The sequence below is a fragment of the Bubalus kerabau genome, chromosome 8 (assembly GCF_029407905.1).
Source record: "Bubalus kerabau isolate K-KA32 ecotype Philippines breed swamp buffalo chromosome 8, PCC_UOA_SB_1v2, whole genome shotgun sequence".
Taxonomy (NCBI): domain Eukaryota; kingdom Metazoa; phylum Chordata; class Mammalia; order Artiodactyla; family Bovidae; genus Bubalus; species Bubalus kerabau.
The window spans coordinates 107,295,093-107,315,380 of record NC_073631.1 but is presented as its reverse complement, the minus strand read 5'-3'; the positions used below and the strand labels follow the sequence as shown (position 1 = coordinate 107,315,380).

Genomic DNA, 20,288 nt, shown 5'->3' with positions numbered 1-20,288 from the left:
TGAGCCACCTGGGAAGCCCCTTCTATCATGTATCCTGTTTATATTCTTTGGAAAGCAAACCATACCTCCGCTTTCTGATTGCAGAACGTCTCCAAGTCTCATCTGCCAGTCCTTCTGTCGTCCTCTCCGTGTTTCCACATGTCCCAGAGCGGCCGTCCCACTGTCAGTCTCATGTCCAGGGCAGGATATACTGTCCCCTTTCTTCATGCTCTTGCCTCACCTGAAAGACTCCCCCAACTAGTCCAAAGGGCCACCAGATTCTGCGTCTTCTCTGAAGCAGTCCATGACCCCTCTGACTCTCATTGCCTGCCCACTTCTAAATTCCTCAGTTATATTTCTTTCATAACATTTACCACTGTGGTTTGAATTCAGTCCCTAAACCCCTCTCATATTGTGGCTTTTGTTAAACATGTTGTCAGGCATCCCCTAGACTTTTAAACTAATCTTTTGGTGTTGAAAGGTTGTAATCTTTCATTGCCATTGGTTGATTGGGTTTGCATCTTTTATCCCTAGCTCTAGGGCAGGGACCATTCCTACATGTGTGTATTTCCCAGCAGCACCTCATGTGCTCAGCTCCTTGATTGATCTTGTGGATTAATTTCAAACCCATCCATGCTGGCTCAGATTAGTTAAATAAAAATTGCCCGTATCTCAAAACTTAGCTAAATAAAACAGAGCACATTCCCAGGCATTACACAACTTGAGTACAAAACACCAAGCATAGATAGTAAACAAACAGAAATGGAGCCTCAGCTTCCAAGGAGCCAGAAAACAGGGAGGGAGGGAAGTGGAGTCCAGGCGAGCAGACCATGCTAATGGGGTGGGTTCCTCCTAACTTTCACTTGTGGCTTCGAGGCTGAGCCCTGGCTTTAATGAATAGGGAATGGGGTCAGCTCCTTTTCCAATTTCAAAACCAGTTTTCGCAGATTACACTGTAACAGTAACGGTATGTTTGAGAGGTTTTACAGCTTTACCACACTTGCAAACAATTGAGGCTGGGTCTGGTCTGCAGGCAACTCAGATGATATAGAAACTGCCTGCAATGCAGGGGACCCGGGTTCAGTTCCTAGGTTGTGGAAGATCCCCTGGAGAAGGGAATGGCTCCCCACTCTAGTATTCTTGCCTGGAGAATTCCATGGACAGAGGAGCCTGGTGAACTACAGTCCATGGGGTCGTGGAGAGTTGGACCTAACTGAGTGACTAACACTTTCTGCAGCCCTGCAGATAAGTTGAGGAGGTTGTATTAGTATTGTCATTATTAATATCAATATCATAACAAAGTCCTGTATTTTTACTTGTATTATTTGGCAGGATTAAGTTCTGTTCATAACAACAGAAGCTGGGTTGAGCTTCTCACAGGACACACACTGTGCCCACTGTTTTCCAGGTGCCATCTTGGGTAAGCCTTTCAAACCAGGAGCTGTTCCTGTCACCACTTTACAGAAGAGAGAACCAAGGCTGAGCAAAATAACTGGCCCGAGGTCCCATGACTGTCAAGCAGCAGAGCTGGAGTTTGAATCTGGGGCTGTGTGCTTCCAAACCCTTTGCTTTTAATCCCCACAGTACGCCATCTTTCAAGCTCCTTTCCAGAACTGGGAGTTGGGTGGGAGTGGTCCCAGCCCCCGGCTCCCTCTCTGGGCTCGGGGAGCCATGGTGCCGGCCCCAGCAAAGGGGATGGGAGATGACGTCTCCCTCCAAGATTGCTGCCTTTTGTCCAAATGTGCTGGCCGGGATCCAGGCTGGAAACTCTCTGCTCATGGAAAGAAAGCGAACAGAAGCCAGCAAAAAGAGGGTGGGAAAGGGTCTGAGGGGGGAGGAAGGGAAGAGGAGGGCCGGAAGGCGAGAGGGAGAGGAGGTGGGGAGTGAGGGGTTTGGGGCAGCACAGCTGGAGCCGGGGAGGGCTGCCGGAAGGAAATAAAGCATGGCCTTCTGTGCATCCCCTCCAAGTGGCTACTTCTGGTGTGATGTGAGTGGCCAGGTACCCAGGACACAGGACAGATCCCACCAGGGGCCCTCCTCCCCACCTCAGTACTACTGTTGATCAATGCATGAGTGATAGTCGCTCAGTCATGTCCGACTCTTTGCGACCCCATGGACTGCATCCCGCCAGCCTCCTCTGTCCATGGAATTCTCCAGGCAAGAATACTGGAGTGGGTTGCCACGCCCTCCAGGAGATCTTCCCGACCCAGGGATCAAACCCAGGTCTCCCGCATTGCAGGTGATTTCTGTACTGTCTGAACCACCAGGGAAGCCCCAGTATCAGTGAGGCCAGGTTAAAATGAACATGAGGAAACCCTTCAGAGGGAAAAATAAATCCCAAAATGGCAGCCCAAGGGCTGCCTCTGGAAATGGACAGGATGGCCAGGCGGTGCCCTGGGGCCAGGGTGTGCTGGGAGAGGAGGAGGGGGTGAATAAAAGCCAATCAAAACAATTCCCTGAGTAGCTAGTCTGTATCCAGGAGGGGAAGGCCTGTAACCTGCCCCCAGAGCTCTTGACTTGGTGTTAGCACCCGGACTTGAATCTGACAACCTGGATTCATTTGGCATCCACGTGGCCTTGGGGAAAGTTCATCTCTCCAGGCCTTGCTTACCACATCTGTGAAGGTGAGGCAACTGTAGAGTGGGTGTGAGGAGTTGGTGAAGCAATCTGTGTGGAATCTTGCCTAGAAAATAGTCAGTGTTCGATAAGTGGTGACCATTCATTCACTGTTGCAGTTTATAATCTGAGGTGTCACACATAACTACCTGAAATCCTAAATCAAACATATAAATAACCGTTGAGGCCAACCGTGAAAGACATACCACATGGTTATGCACGTTTATTAGGGTTACCAAGTATAGATAAGTTAAAAAATATCCAGAGAAATTCAGAGGACAGGGGGAAGAACTTCAGTTTGGGGTTTGGCCAGGGCTAACCCCAGAAAGAAGAAAAGAAGGATATGTAATTAGTAGACCCAGATTCCCCTGGAATAACTTCTCTATAGAAATGTGTGTGTGTGAACAAAAATCGCTTAGTCATGTCCCACTCTTTGTGACCCCATGGACTATAGTCCACCAGGCTCTTCAACCATGGGATTCTCCAGGCAAGAATACTAGAGTGGGTTGCCATGCCCTCCTCCAGGGGATCTTCCTGACCCAGGGACTGAACCCATGTCTCTTAAGTCTCCTGCATTGGCAGGCTGCTTCTTTACCAGTAGCACCACCTGGGATTTTGGGCTTCCCTTATAGCTCAGTCGGTAAAGAATCTGCCTGCAGTGCAGGATTCGGTTCCTGGGTTAGGAAGATCCCCTGGAGAAGCAAATGGCACCCCACTCCAGGTTTGATTCCTGGGTTGGGAAGATCCCCTAGAGAAGGAACCCACTGTAATATATTGGCCTGGAGAATCCCACGGATAGGAGCCTGGCAGGCTACAGTCCATGGAGTCGCAAGAGTCGGACACGACTTAGCGACGAAACCACCACCACCACCTGGGAAGCCCCCTTATAGAAACATGAGTCTATACATTTTTCTGGGGAAGAGAAAGGAGCACGGAGGAGGTGATTGAGTCCCACATGGGGTGACAGGAGCCTTGAGTCCTGTTCTTGCCTCTGCCATCCCCCAGACAGGTGACTGAGGCTAGATGAGCCACAAAATCCTGGCCCACATTGTGGTCATTTCTAGCCCTTCTTACCTGCTCCCATCCTCTGTTCATATTAAGGAGCTTCTCCATGCCAGGGGCTTTTCTACCTGCATTACGTATCTTTATCTCCCCTTTCCTCTTTGAATTTCCACACTAGACTGAGGACTGTAAGAAGCACTGTCTTTTGCAGGCTGGGTTCCCAGTGACTGATGGGGGTCACAAGGGGAGAGCTGCTGAGGCCAGGAGGAGGATGTGGAAGGCTGGGTCAGCCAGTGCAGGCGTCATTCCCAACAGGGTCCTGGGAGAGGGGCTCAGCATTTCCTGAAGGGAAATGACTCCCATAAATAGACAGAGGGATGGGAAAAGGACTTGTCCGTCCCTTTCCTACTGTCAACTCAGCTCTTCTCCTGGTGTGCAGACAATGCAACCTCTCTAAATGTTTTTCATTCAGATGTGTCCCTGCCAGTGTGTGGGAGTGATGTGAGCTCTGCTTTCTTGTATACTGTAGATCCAAAATAAGAACCGAAGAAGGCGCACATTCCTTTATTTGTTCATTTACCCTCAGTGACCTCCCATTGGCCCACTCCAATGTAAGGCCAGAGTGTTTTCTGTGAGGTTTTATTAAGAAGAAGGAAACTGTGGGCCTTCTGATACCATGTCCTATTTAAAACTTCATCCTCGAGTCCAGCAGATTCTCTTGTATCAGTGCTTATAATATGTTGTTCAGGTCCTTAGAAAGATTAGTTCTCATGACATGGCCTACTAAGGTTTTGATTCCATTATATTAATTATATTATTGTTTTTAATTATTTTTTAAGTTATTTTACCCATCTGATTTTAAAAAGATGAACTAAGGCTTCAGATGTTCCCAATACCTTCAGTGATGCGTGCCCCCAGGAAGAGGAAGGAACTTCTTGACTCTCCATAGTGTAACAGGAATGATAAGATCACAGGCAACTTCTGTGCCAGGCTGGAGGCAAAGCTAATGGGGATTTGGTTTCCTTAGTAGCTGTAGTTGGCTCAGCTTCAGCCATATGGGTGCAGATTCATGTTTAAAACTCACATGCACACTAGCTTTCTTTTTTCATTTTGGGAAAGTACTTGAACGTAGATTGAACATGACACTGTGTTACTGGGGATTCTTTTGGTTGCTTAAGCAAACAAGGGTATAAAGATATCTTGTGGAACCTGTGGGCAGGAATGCAGCTTGGCCCCAAGAGCAGATTGGACTGAGGGAGCGCAGAGCCCTCTTGCTGCGGGTATCATGCTTCTCCTCAACAGCCCAGCTCCCTCTGCTCCTTGGTCTGCAGGGTGAAAATGGCTGCCTCACAGCACCATGTTTCCGTGTTCTGGCCACACACATTGACGCAACTCCCTGGCAGCGGAACCTGATTGGCCCGACTTTCAGTTAGGCCTCCTCTAGAGCCAATCAGCTGTGGCTGGGGGTGGGCTCATCATTCAAACATGGCTGCCCGGGTCCCTGTGGCCTCCGTGGAGGAGGGAAGTGGCAGTTTGCAGGAAAGGGGCTGCTTTGTGAGGTAGGCAAGCACCAGTGAGTGCTTGTGAGATCTACTATCCAGTTATATTTCTGTAACCCTAATGTGTTCATTTGTCTTAACCATTGTACTCATAAGAATCCTGGTTCCTCAGATTCACATGCTACTTTGCTTGAGCTAGTGCTTGTGACGGAGAAGGCAATGGCACCCCACTCCAGTACTCTTGCCTGGAAAATCCCATGGATGGAGGAGCCTGGTAGGCTGCAGTCCATGGGGTCGCTAAGAGTCAGACATGACTGAGCGACTTCCCTTTTACTTTTCACTTTCATGCATTGGAGAAGGAAATGGCAACCCACTCCAGTGTTCTTACCTGGAGAATCCCAAGGACGGGGGAGCCTGGTGGGCTTCCGTCTCTGGGGTCGCACAGAGTCGGACACGACTAAAGTGACTTAGCAGCAGCAGTGCTTGTGAAGAAGGTAATGATGTACTAGAGTGAGGGCTTTGGGGCTACACACCTCTCTTAAAATCCCAGGGATACTATTACAGCTTCCTAATATGTACCTGGTACATGCTTGCCAGATGCTTAGTGTCTCTGTCTCTCTCCACCCCCTACCCACTCTTCTTCCCTTCCCCACTTCTCTTCTCTCCCACCTTCCCTTCCTTCCTCCTGTCTCTCTTTTTAAAATAACAGTCTTATTGAAGAATAATTCACATACCATAAAAATTAATCCATTTAAAGTGTATAATGATTTTTAGTATATTCACAGGTTGTGCAACCATCACCCATCAGTCTTAGAACATTTTTGTCATTTGGACAAAGATACCCAATACCCCTTAGCCACCACTCCCCACCCCAGCTCCATCTACCTCAGCCCTAAGCAACCACTAATTTGCTTTCTGTCTCTGTAGATACCTCTGTTCTAGATATCTTATAAAAATGGACTTATACAATATGTGGCCTTTTGTGATTGGCTTCTATTCCTTTAGCTTAGTGTCTCCTTATCCATGTTGTAGCATATGTCAGTACTTCATTCCTTTGATGGCTGAATATTATTTCATTGTGTGGGTGTACCACATTTTGTTTATTCATCAGTTGATGGCACTTGGACTGTATCCAAGTGCATAGACTTTATGGCTATCAAAAATAATGTGCTCTGAATATTAATTTACAAGGACATATGTGGATGTGTTCTTTCATTTATGTGTGTGTGCGTTTGTGTATGTGCGCATGCACACACTCAGTCAAAGTCCAACTCTTTGCGACCCCATTGGCTGTAGCCTGCTGTGCTCCTCCGACCATGGAACTCTCCAGGCAGGAATACTGGAGTGAGTTGCTATTTCCTTCTCCAAGGGATCTTCCCAATCCAGGGATCAAACCTGCATCTCCAGCATTGGCAGGATAACTCTTTACCACTCGTGCCACCTGGGAAGCCCTCATTTCTCTTGAGAGATGCGTTATTTCTATGATTATGTTGGTTAAGTACTTAATGCAGTGCCTGACAGATCACAGGACAAAACAGCATTCATTTCCTGACCCTGACCTTCCCAAAGGTTATGAATGAAAGCTATTTCCTGCTTGCCGCCCTTGAAAGAAGAGGGGTCAGGCCTTCAGGTTACTGTCCCCAAGGGTACTGGCACCACTGAATAGCAGATTCTTGCATCAGACTTGTGAGAGATGTTGATGGGTGGTTCTGGTTGAAGGTACTAAGAGAGCAGATAACAAGGTTTGCAGGAGAAATATAAAATTTGGAGTAGAAAGATACAAATCATAAGATTCTCTGTTATGCTACTTAAACACTGTGATCCTAGGCCAGTCGCTGAAGCTTAATCTTCTCTTCAAAATAAGCCTAACAAGAATTACACCTGAAAATTGGGAGGATGGCTTATATATGTTATAATGTGCGTATGATGTGAAAATCAGGTGCTGTATGAATGTATGATAAACTCTAGGGCGGGGTGGGGGAGTCAGAATTTTGAAACTGCATTCAAATCATAGCAGGTTCAGAGGGCATTTGGAGATTTTGAGGGGTTAAGGCAGGCAGTGGTCAGATCCTTCAGGGGCTGCTGTCAACCCCTCAGGGCTGCAGCACCTCTGTGGAACTAGCTCTTGCCTGCAGCTGGATTTCTGGCTCTGAGAGAGAAAGACCAGGGTCATCCTTAGTTTACCAGGACCGCAGGCACATCAGATCTGCGTTGTGATCTTACTTGAACACCTTTGGGCTGGTCAGTTATTCCCCCATTTATGAGAAAGTCCATCTTTGCGCTAGTGATTTAAGATACCCCCTTGATCATATATTAAGTCCTATGAGTAAGGACTTCCCTGTAGCTCAAACGGTAAAGAATCTGCTTCTGTTGCAGGAGACCAGGGTTCCATCCCTGGGTTGGGAAGATCCTCTGAAGAAGAGAATGGCAATCCACTCCAGTATTCTTGCCTGGAGAATTCCATGGACAGAGAAGCCTGGCAGGCTTCATGGGGTCGCAAAGAGTTGGACACGACTGAGTGACTAACACACACACACACGAGTACTTAGGTCTATGTCTAGACTGTCTGTTCTGCCAGTCTGTTTATCCATTCTTATGGCAGTACCATCCTGTTTTAATTGTGGAGGCTTTATAGTATGTGTGAATATCTGGTAGGGCCAGTCACCTCTGCTCCTCAGTTTTTTTATTTTTCTGTGTTTTCCTAGCTCTTCTTGAATATTTGGTAATCTGGTTTTAAAGAGTTCAGTGTCCTCCTGAGAGGTCCTGGTGGAGGGTCAGGAGTGAGTTGTGGTTGAGTTGTCTTTTGGACCATGGTGTGCTGGCTTACTTCAGTAAACTGGTTTTGTAAAATTCTGTTTTCTTTTAGATTCATAAGCACTGAAGGCTTCTGGTGGCTGGATAGCACTCATATTCCCTGAAGCTCCAAAAGAGCAATTTAGAACACTTTAATTGAAGGAGATATTAAAACTTGGTGAATTTAGATAAAAGAGTATGTGAGTTTTCTGTACTGTTCTTGCAGCTGTTCTGTAAACTTGAAATGCCTTTGAAAAAAAAAAATTATGTCGTCCTGCTTCTGGTAACATTTGGTAACGTTTTCAGAAACCTGTACAAGTTGTGTTCAGATTCTGCCTTAGTTCCCATCTCGACTGACTCCTGCGAGGAAATCTAGCAAATGAGTTAGGTGTCATTCCTTAAAGAATCAGTGCTGCTTTTCATTTAGTGGCTTGTCCTTCCTTAAACATTTAGCCATTTGAAGATTATGCAAGCATCTGTGCTTTTCACCCATACACCCCAAAGGAAATTCAGCCCACGCTCTAAGCCCAGCCACGCAAAGGGACCGCTGTCACCTGTTTTGTTTATCGTGTCATGTTTTGTATTAGAGACGTTTGTTTGCATCTTTTTTCTATCAGCTTTTTTTGAGATTTAATTGACATTTCACATTGTGTACTAGGGCCTTCCCTAGTAGCTCAGATGGTAAAGCATCCGCCTGCAATGCAGGAGACCTAGGTCAGGAAGATCCCCTGGAGAAGGAAATGGCAACCCGCTCCAGTATTCTTGCCTGGAGAATTCCATGGATAGAGGAGCCTGGTGGGCTGCAGTCCATGAGGTCGCGAAGAGTTGGACACGACTGAGCAACTAACACACACACTGTTTAAGTTTAAAGTATGTACTGTATGATTCAATATATGTGTATGTTGTGAAATGATTGCCATATTCGATTAGTTAACACATCCATGACGTCACACAGGTAACTTTTTTTGTTTGTGTTGTGAAAACATTTAAGATCTACTCCTCTCTTAGTAACTTCCAAGTATATAATACAGTATTGTCATGTGAATAATATGACATTCACAGGATGAGGATGAAAGCTCTCAGAGGGCAAGAAAAATGATTTATTTCACATTTCCCCTAGTTTCACTTAGTTCCCTGTGGGAAGTAAACACTAATAATTGGAAGAATGAATTACATGAGTAATTGCCCTAATAGCCATAGGTCCCCATATAATCTCTTTGAACCCACTGAAAGAATGGGTTCTGTACTAGGAAGTGGTTATTGGAGACCAGGATCCAAGGCTTGGTGGTCACTAAGGGAAAGGAGGTAATGAGAATAAAGTACCACTTATCCTTCTGTTCAGGAGATACTGTGGCAAAGCCAAACAAGTAATGAAGTGATGGGCTCAGCTGAGACCCATGCCCTGCAGTTGTGGTTGTGGCTGAAAAGCAACTGTGTGGCCTGTTGGGAGCACCAGGGCAGACCAGACACCCGCAGGTAACAGCAGAGTTTACATTTTTCCCCTGTTATTTAGAATAGTGATAATGTTGTTTAGTCACTAATTCGAGTCTGATTTTTGCGACCCCTTTGACTGTAGCCCACCAGGCTCCTCTGTCCATGGGATTTCCCAGGCAAGAATACTGGAGTGGGTTGCCATTGACTTCTCCAGGGCATCTTCCCAACCCAGGGATTGAACCCACGTCTCCTGCATTGGCAGGCAGTTTCTTTACCACTGAGCCACCAGGGAAGCCAATAGTGACAATGATGCATGTGTGAGCTCAGTTACTCTGTCTTGTCCAACTCTTTGCGACCCCATGGACTGTAGTCTGCCAGGCTCCTCTATCCGTGGAATTTTCCAGGCAAGAATGCTGGAGTGGGTTGCCATTTCCTCCTCCAGGGGATCTTCCTGACCCAGGGATCAAAACTGCAGCTCCTGAGATTCCTGCATTGCAGGTGGATTCTTTACTTCTTGAGCCATCTGAGAACCCCCATGATAATGTATGTTTATTACCAAAACATTGGAAATATATATATTTTTGAAAATGTAGGTAAGTGAACAACAAAAAAATTATTCAAAGTTTCTTCACTGATGATAGCTACTGTTAATCCTTTGTTATATTTCCTTCCAGTCATATTCTTACGTGTGAGATTTTAAATAGGAATTGATTTCTTCTCCCCCCACCACCCTCTTTAAAAACATGTTTTATTCATATTGTGTGCAAACTTTTGGATCTTGTTCCTTTTGGCTAACATCACAACATGAACATTTTCTCCATTTAGTAATAGTCTTTTTTTTTCTTTAGCTTCTTAATTTCCTTTTTAAAAATAACAGCTTTATTGAGATATAATTCACATATAGTTCAATTTTCTCATTTAAAGTGTACACTTTAATGGTGTTTAGTGTGTCCACAGAGGGATGCAACCATTATCACTGTCAATTTTAGAATATTTTCACCAGTCCAGAAAGACACTCCAAAGTCGTTAGCAGTCACTCCCCTTTTTTCTCACCCACCCACTTTGGGCCTAGGCAACCACTAATCTACTTTCTATTTCTATAGAATTATAGTAGTTTTAAACATAATTTAATTTGCTTCATAATATTTCATTGAATATATTACAGTCTATCATTACATTGCTTGACACTTGACTTATTTGTAGTTTTCAGTATTTTAAATAAGATAGTCATGAACATTTCTGTGTACATTTTTCCATATACAGGATTATTCTTTAGGTAGGCTCCCAAAGTACAGAAATGTAGAATCACAGAACCATGAAAAGAGAGGCCCACAAAAAAACCTTCAGTCTCCCTCCCAGCTCACTCAGAAAGTATTTACTAAATTCAGCGTGGTGTAAAAGGATAAAGCAATTGCTGATCTCAAAGAGCTTAACAGCACCCAGAATAATGAGCTAGAGTCTAACTCGCATCTGGTTTAGATAATATAATATGAGGCCATGGAGATACTATCTAAGGCGCACCAGACTTGGGCTCCAAACAGACTCATTCCTGGTTCTGTCACTTAAGAGCTGTTGTATGAACTTAAATGACAGCTTCCCTCAGCTTGATTTCCTCATCAGAAAAATGGTAGGAGCACTGACCTTGACTTCTGTAGAGGTTAGGAATAAGAAGTGGCTTCTGGCCTAGCCAAACACAGAAGGAAAAACAAGTTTAATTGTTTGGGAGCTGAAAGAAGTTAGAACCTGACTCTTCCCAGTTTGGTGACCTGTAATACCTAAAAGCAAAAAGAAGTGTACTTTTTTATTTAAAAGAAAACTACATACCTGAATCCAGATTTTAAACCATATTTTGGCAGTATTAGCATATTTTATAACTCTCATAACTCCTACTGTTATGGTTTATGGCAGACTCACACTAACTTTTTCTAGACAGGTGACATGAATAGTAACAAAGCCTTGATTCCGGAGGGCTGACACCACTAAAATCTTACACGCACAGTAGTTTAGTGTTCATAGGCAAAATGGCCACCTAATTGTACTTTTTTGCTTTTTATCCCCCACAAAATGGTGAAGCCAAAGGCAACATATGGAAGTATTTCCACATTGTGAGTGAGTGAGGGGAAATGCATGATTTGCAAATATTGTCAAGTGAAAAATGTGTTTCCATCCTACTAAGGTGGCCAAATACATCTCTCTATGTAAGAATGCTCTGCAGATGTGGAAAACTCCTTCCCGGGTTTACTAAAAATGAGAACAGTAAACATCTTTTGCTATCTCTGGCCTCAAGAGCATCACAAAGTGTGGTCCAGTCCACAGGCTCAAGCCCACAAATTCCCATTGGTTTCATTTGTCACAAAACGGACAGGTGTGGGTCAAGAAAATACTGATCAAGTTATTCAAAATAAACAGTATTGTCAGTAACTGGGTATTCATACCCATAGAAAGTCTTAAATTACTCAGATCTTGCTCTTGGTCTTGAGGCCACCCCTTAGAGTGAAAACAAGCCTTGTTGTTGACACCTGCCTGTATACGGAGGATCTGTGAAAGAGCGTCTTGGAGCATTTACACCTGGGCTCGAGGGACAGGAGCAACGTGCCGTATGCTGACAGTGTCTCCGTCAGATTTCAGAGATGCTCTGAAAACGAGCAAACAGACACGTGGAGCAAAAGGCTGCCTTACAAAGGAGAGGGGATCTGCTGCTGACTGACAGTGACAGTGACTGGAAAATAGACTCCAGGGTTCGACTCTAAGCCTGTGAATTCCCCGGGAAACTTACAAATGCAGATTCCTAGGCCCTGTTCTAGCAGTCTGATTCACTCAGTCTGGGTGGGGCCAGGACTTCTCACTTTTAGCAGCTGTCCCTGCTGATTAAAAAAATAATAACAACAGCCTCATTGAGATATAATTCACATACCATAAAATTCACCCCTTTAAAATACACAGGTGTGTTTTTAGCATATTAACTATTGCAACCATCACCACCACTATCTAATTTTAGAACATTTTCATCACTCTCCTCCCCCTGAAAATCCATACCTTTCAGCGGTCATTACCCACTCCCCGCGCACACAGCCCCTGGCAACACTAATCTACTTTCCATCTCGATGGATTTATCTGTTCTGCACACTTCATGTAGATGCAATCATACAACATTTCTTTTGTGGCTGGCTTTTTTCCACTTAGTATGTTTTTAAGGTTCATCCATGTTGTAGCATGTAATAGTCCTTCATTTTTTTAATGGCTGAATAATACTCCATTGGAGGAGGAAATGGCAACCCACTCCAGTATTTTTGCCCAGAGAATCCCATGGAGTCTAATGGGCTATGGTCCATAGGGTCACAAAGAGACAGGACTGAAGCAACTGAGTGATACTCCATTGTATGGCTCGACCACGTTTTGTTTATCCAGTCATCTGTTAAGTATAAGAAGATATGGTATATGTGTTCACTCATTCAACAAACATTCCTTGAATACTTTTACTTGATTTGGGGGAATCTTCGGGGCTCAAAGCCGAACTCCTAGAAATAGGAAGACTTTGGTTCACAGAAAAGCCATTACCTTGGCTTTACCTGGTGTGTGTGCTGAGGACCTGGTATCTGGTCATGGTGTGAGGCACGGTTTAAGCATTTGGTCCAAGAATGCAGACTGTGATTTTCCCAAATAATGGTCCCTGGGTGTGGTTTTGAGGCAGCATGTAGGCTTTGGTTTCGATTATTCCTCATCTGTTTCAGAATCCCCCATCTTCCAAATGTGAAAAAAAAAATTGCTTTTGTTTTTTTGCGAAAATACTCCCCCCAAAAGCTGTTATGTAAAGAACCAGAGCAGCCTGTTTTAATTTTTAAAATTATTTTTGTTTGTTTGAAGATAATGAAAATGAAGCATCAAGAGGCTCAGGAATGAGCTTCACTAAGCAGTTAGACGCAGCAAGAGTGGTATTATGTGATTGTGTGTGTGTGTTTTCCCTTCTCAACATATTTTCTGAAAGCAGACACCTTCTGGCTATGCTGGCTAATAAGAAAAATGCTCAGGGAGTTCCCTGGTGGCCCAGTGGTTAAGATTCTGGGCTTTCTGTTATGGCCTGGGATCAATCTCTGGTCAGGGAACTGAGATCCCACAAACTGCTTGGTTAAAAAAAAAAACAAAACACTCAGTTGAGAAAATAACTATTTTTGTTTTGCTGTAATTGTTATAGTTTCTTCTCAGTTCTGTTGCCTGCTCTTTATAAGCTGATAAAACTAAGTTATTAGAATCATTAAAGCTGAAGAGCTTGTTTTATTTGCAACAGAAATAAAAACCACTGAAAATTTAGTTTTATTAGCATGATACCATTTATGATATAAACTGTGTTTTTTACTCAGTATCTCAAGTCTATTTTATGAATCAAGTTATATATATGTATATGTTTACCTATATTTTGGAACCAACATACTAGCCTTAGAACACTAAAGGCACGGGAACATTACAGTTATATATATTTTATTCCTCACTTCACCTCCTCCGCTGCCCAAATTTATTTTTTTTCCTTTGAATATCCCTATACCGTATTTTCAGTTGAGATATATTTCACATAAAGTTCACCATTTAAAAGCACACAATTTAGGAACTTCTCTGGTGCTGCAGTGATTAGGACTCCGCACTTCCACTAGTGTGGGGGAAGGTTTGATCCCTGATTAGGGAACTAAGGTCTTACATGCTGCCTGGCGTAGCCAAAAAATTTTAAAAGATAAAAGTGCACAGTTTAGCGATTTGTGATGTATTCACAGTGTTCTGCAGCTATCATTACTATCTCTTTCCAGATCACTTCCATCAGCCCCAGAAGAAACTTTTGCCTATTAGCAATCATCCCAATTCCCCCTTCCCTCCATGGATTTACCTATTCTGGTCTTTTCATATAAACTCACGCAATATTCCTTTTGTATCTGGCTTTTTTCACTTAGTGTGTTTTCATGGTTCAGCCATGCTGTAGCATGTAATGACCCTTTATTCCTTTTAACACTGAACTGAATAACGTACTGTGTGGCTAGACCACATTCTGTTTGTTTATCCATTCATCGGTTGATTGACATTTCCAGATTTCAATTTTTATTTAAATCACTGTTTTTATAAGATTTGGGGAGGGGACTTTCCTGGCGGTCCAAGGGCTAAGAGTCGAGCTCCCACTTGAAGGGGTCTGGATTTGATCCCTGGTCAGGGAACTAGATCTCTCATGCCACAACCAAAGACCAAAGATCCCACACAACTAAGACCCGGTGCAGCCAAAGAAATTAAGTATTTTTTTAAAAGAAAGATTTAGAATCAGTTTTTCCTCCCTTCACCGCCACCCCATCTCCCTGTGACTTAAACATGTCCGCATTTTTTTTTTTATAGCAGTCACTGAACCAGTACTATCCAAACTTCTTTTCTTAAGTGACTTTGATAGCAAAATTTCTGTCGACCATATATTACTATCATCTCCCTGTTCCCAACATCAAAACCCCACCAGAGCTAAAAGGAAGGTTATTACTGTTGGGTGATATCAACAATCAGTAGCATCCTATTTAATTTTAAAATATCACAAATGGATAATTAATTAATGCCCAGAACAAAATACGAGCAGTGCTTCATTGGAAGAAGCCAGGCCTCGGACCACGAGCAGCGGTCTTCCTGGGCTCCTGGTATTGAAGACGGTGCTGGCTCCAGCAGGTGGATTTCACCTGCCTTTGCTGCTCCTTCAGTGGCAGTGAACCAGGGAGAGCGGCAGGTGCGAGCCGGGCTCTAAAGGAGTTACCATCTGCCAGCTGGGGACTCCCCGCTTCTTTTCACACAGCGCTGCTCCTCTCCTTACTCAGGCACCCTTGGGTTCTCCTGTAAGAACTGCTCTCAGGGAAAGATCTGATAAGTCAACTGCCTCCTTCCTGTTTGTGGAAAAACACTTTACATCTCTTTGAAAATCTTGATCCTTTTTGGGGGAAATACTTGTTTTTAAATTAACGATCTCACAGTACTCCAAACCCCCTTCAAAAAAAGTGTTTTCAGAGATCAGGCTGAAATTTTAAGCCTTAGTGGGTAAACTTAAAGGGGTCACACAATAATATAGCATTTTGATCTACTAACGTCAGTCTGGAGCAGTTAAAATTTTCTGTGGGCTTTTGAGAAATGGCAACCCACTCCAGTACTCTTGCCTGGAAAATCCTATGAACGGAGGAGCCTGGTAGGCTACAGTCCATAGAGTCGCAAAGAGTCGGACACGATTGAGCGACTTCACAGAAACATCTCACTATAATCTCTCTTTTTCTCTCGAAAAAGTAGAGGTAATTCAGAGAAGTAATTAGGAGTAACAGGCTGAGACATTTGAAGGGAGTCCCTAACAGATTAAAAGCTTAGAAGACTCTCCCACCACCTTTTAACTTCACCTGAGCCCTCCAATCAACTTGACATTGAGCCCAAAGAGAAACAGGGGTCAAGAACAGATTTTACAGTAGTCACTTTAGCAAGGAGAAAAACAGGATTCAGTTATGGACTAGATTGAAAAATATAATTAGCTATAGATGTTGGCTTAAAAAAATATCTTTTTCACTTTGTAAAACAATTTAAAAACTTCTGGAAATGTTTGTATGTGCAAAACACATGAATCTTCACATGCCCATCACCTAGCTTTAAAATTTCATGTGACATTTTATTCTAATTAAGTTTATTGGTACTAATTAAGCTCATCTAGTGAATGGGAAGTTCTATATTTTTGTGGCAGTTGAATGAGAAAATGTATTACTAGTCATGCATTCATAATACCTCCTGCAAACCAGCCTGTTTAGATCACAAGGCCAAATTACCTAGCAAGAAATGAAAGAAACTTTGGATTGTGTAAAAATCACCCGAGGCCTTTGATTTACCGTATTTATGGTTTTGTTGTTTGTTTGTTTTGGTTGTGCTGGGAGGCTTGTGGGATCTTACTAATAGTTCCTCCAACCGGGGATCAAACGTGGGCCTCAGCAGTGAAAGCTCCAAGACCTAACCACTGGACCACCAGGGAATTCCTTGATTCACCATATTTAAATGCAGGTTCCAGGCCGGCCCCAGACAGTTGGTTTTGGTACATTGGGTTGGTGCCCAGGAATCTACATGTCTGACAAGTTTCCCAGTTTGACTAGATCAGATCCTCAGTGGACCACACTTTGGAAAACAGCTCCATCTTGCAATCCCAGACCTATAAAGTGATAGAGAGGTTTGTCTTGGTAATGTAGGTCACAGAGTACTCCCACGTAGCAAATTAGGCTAGGCTTGTCACCAAACTAATGACCTTGAAACATCAGAAACAAAAGGCAAGTGTCAAAGTTTTGTTTGAGCAGCGTTTTCCGTTCTCCTATAAATTCAGAAATGGTGAGCTGATTGCTGAGTGTGCTCCAGGGTCCGTGCCCTGCTCAGTTCCAGCCCCTTAAGTCCACTTGAACTTGCTTCTCAGACAAGGGTATCAGCTGTATCTCTAGAGACTGTGGTTTTCGGACTGGAAGTTATTATTGCCTGATGGGAATCAAGTTCACTTAAGTCCTGTGTTTTTTAAGTGTGTCTCTGGATCTTTAACCTCAAAGTTCACCCATGGTTCTCTGTGCATTAGACACAGTGGGCTTTGTGCTTTTTGAAAAAGCTGTGGCTTCCTGGGAACTTCAGAGAAACCCATTTCCTTTAGGGAGAAGGGGGGTTGTAGGGCTGATGGTGACCCGAGCACAGACATAGTGCTCTCTCCCCGGGTGCAGATGCCATGCCTTACTCATCTGTGAATCCCCAAGGCTTCCAGCACAGGGCCTAGCACCTATTCCTAGTGCCACTGAGAGGGTGCCAGCCTGAAAGAAGAGGGTGGGTGGCAAGGGTTGCTAGCTCACAGGAACAAGGCTCTGTCGCTGGGGGCTTGGTCTGTGTGGAGGCGGAATGCCAACACGTGAAAGGCGGTGGAGAGTGGCTGTTATCCTGAGTCCAATGGGGCCTCTGCCAGGATCACGACAGAAGAGCAGTGTCTGTCCGCCCAGCAGAGTGGAGAGGCTCCAGAAGCTTCGCAGAGCGTCATGAGAGGGGCACTGAGTTCTTCCTGTCCCCCAAAGGCCTCTCAGGACTCTCCTTTCTAACGGGAGGGGAGCCCTGGGACCTGGCTTCTCTCAAGAACCAGGCTTGCTTTCAGCACTGACAGATCCCAAAATGCACGGTGCCACTCTCTGGGAAAGGGGCAGCTGGGTTCCCTGTGCACCCAGGCCCCAGCTCCATCCTCCTCCCCAAACACAGGGTTTCTCTTGCTGTTTTCTCTGCTCAGCATTTCCTAACCTCCCTCTTTTTAATTTGTTGCCGATGTCCATTATTCTTTTTCTCTTTCTCCCTCTAGACTTTCTTTCCTCATTCCTAAAAGTTATATGCATGTCTTAAAGCCTGGCCCTTTGGTTTCTTGGGGGAAGGGGATGCCTAGGCTGGGCCTTGGGGAGCCACCCTGTCACCTGGCAGGTAAACCATCCTGGGAGAGGGGTTAGGAATATTGGAAATGTGAGAAGGAGCTGGAAGCAGGATTCCTGGGAGGTTCAGTTAGGGCTTCCCTGGTAGCTCAGTTGGTAAAGAATCCGCCTGCAATGCAGGAGACCCTGAGTTGGAAAGATCCCCTGGAGAAAAGAAAGGCTACCCACTCCAGTATTCTTTCTTGCCTGGAGAATTCCATGGACTGTATAGTCCATGAGGTCGCAAAGAGTTGGACATGACTGAGCAACTTTTACTTTCAGTGGAGAAGACGTGTGAATCTCCAGAATCTGAGTATTCTCCAAACCTCTAGTCAAGGAGTCACCTTCTCTCCATCAAGTGGGACCCCAGTCCCTTGCGTTCATGCTTTACAGAAGAATTGCAGGGCGGATCCTGTTGGCATTTGCCAACGGGTCTCATCTTCCTAGCCACGTCCACCTAAGCCATGCTCGTTTGTCCAGAGTTCTGTAGGGACTTGCTATTGAAGTAGTACATTTAATCAGTTACTTCAGTTCATTTGGATGTCAGGCCCTGAAGTTTTATAAAACTGCTGCTTCTCCACTGAGACTGCTCCTTTGGTACCCACATGGTCCTTAGCATCTTGCAGGTTTGAGATGTTCCGTGGGAAGCCTGGGTCTGCTAGGACCATCTCCTAGTTTTCATAGACCAGACAGATGACCTAGTGGCTGAGCATTTGCCGCTCCTGGATTCTGAGCCTCTGAAAGAGTCTCTCCACGCAGGGCTCTAAAGCCAAAGACAGCAGGTTTATACCCAGCGCCAGGGCAGCAGCAGAATAGAATAGCTCTGTGTAGGCATTGCCACTTAAGCAGGTGGTTTATTTCTTGTTTCAAATTAAGTAACAACTCTTCTCTTCTTTGGGGTCTGTTAGCACATCACTCGGAGAAGGCAGTGGCACCCCACTCCAGTACTCTTGCCTGGAAAATCCCATGGATGGAGGAGCCTGGTCGGCTGCAGTCCATGGTGTTGCAAAGAGTCGGACACGACTGAGCGACTTCACTTTCGCTTTTCACTTTCATGCGTTGGAGAAGGAAATGGCAGCCCACTCCAGTGTTCTTGCCTGGAGGATCCCAGGGACGGGGGAGTCTGGTGGGCTGCCGTCTATGGGGTCGCACAGAGTCGGACACGACTGAAGCGACTTAGCAGCAGCACATCACCGGTTCTTACAGAGCCTTGAAAGAGTGTCAAGTTGTGCTGGTATTTGTTTCACTTTCTAAGGTTACATGTTTTCTAAAAATTTTTGGTTACTTTTATCTAAAAGACACACACACACACACACGCTTGCACACATGAGAAGCGTTGGCATGGGGGCTGAATCTGGGTGGACCTTGGATTCTGTGCCTCTGACCCCACCCCACATCAGGAATTCTATACGGTGCAACCCTGTCACCCCCTACTCCGGGGTGGAATCCGCCAGGGGTAGTTTGGCGTGTGGGCCCTGGATTTGCTGCCATGCTCACTCACTAAATGTGCCCCCCTGTTCCCCCAGGCAACTCGGAGCTCCTCTTGGTGTTGACATGATGACTGTGCCGGCCAGCCAAGGGCAGCCACAGCCGGACTGAAAACCTGGGCTACGAGTTGGCTGACAAGTAAGAACTTTTCTCCCCCATGACTGCAGAAGTTGGCTCAGATTCTCAGTCTCCTTCCTTTTTCCACTGCCCTTCCCTCCTCACGAACCCCACCTGCCTGAACTAAGGAAGCTTTCCGGTCTAAGTCGTCGTGATGAGCCCCCTCCCCTGTAAACCGTCTCCATGCCCTGTGCTCAGTCAACAGCACAGGACTGCAGTGGGCAAGGGGAGGCCTGGCTGACGCCCAGGGTCCACTTCAGGCCTTGTCCCCATGTATGCCTTCCAGTCCAGGGTTTATTTTTCTTTTTTAAAAACTTCATTTTATTTATTTATTTTTAGCTTTTTATTTTGTATTGGGGTATAACCAGTGAACAATGTTGTGATAATTTCAGGTGAACAGCAAAGGGACTCAGCCATACATACACATGTATCCATTCTCCTCCAAACTCCCCCACCCATCCAGGCTGCCACATAACACTGAGCAGAGTTCCCTGTGCTTGCACACTAGGTCCTCGTTGGTTATCTGTTTTGTTCAGGTATTTTAGTTATTGTTGAGCCCTAAAGCTTTACAGCTGCACCTGTCCACTTAGCCTTTTTACCCATCTTATATTAGCAGGGTTGTTTTCTCCCTAGATGGAGCCCTTTCCTCCGGTACCCTGTCTCACATTCTGCAGTGGAGTTGGCAGTCACTGAGCTGTTCACAGATCACTGAGCTGTTCACAGCTGTGCACCCCAGTCCAGAGCCCCTTCAAGGGCCACAGAATCCTGGAAACAGGAACTAGAGAAGTTCTTGGGTCCAGCAAATGTGCAGAAGGCACTCTGCCCCTGGTTTCATCATCCTTCCCGCTGCTGCTTGAGCTTTGTAATTCCAGGGTAGTTTTCTAACAGACTAGCCTTTTTTCCTCTTGAG

General features: G+C 45.0%; 1 protein-coding gene across 4 annotated transcripts in view; it reads left to right on the top strand.

Annotated features, from left to right (window-relative positions):
• Positions 1–20,288, top strand: part of DENND2A (DENN domain containing 2A) — a 99,261-nt gene that overhangs the window by 10,421 nt on the left and 68,552 nt on the right. For 2 of the 4 annotated variants that reach the window (XM_055591095.1, XM_055591094.1), the window contains exon 2: positions 19,300–19,399. The gene's annotated coding sequence lies outside the window, so the exon portion shown is untranslated. Of the gene's footprint in view, positions 1–1,387; positions 1,563–9,123; positions 9,366–19,299; positions 19,400–20,288 lie in introns of those variants that run through there. The other 2 variants (XM_055591097.1, XM_055591096.1) reach the window with 2 other exon arrangements.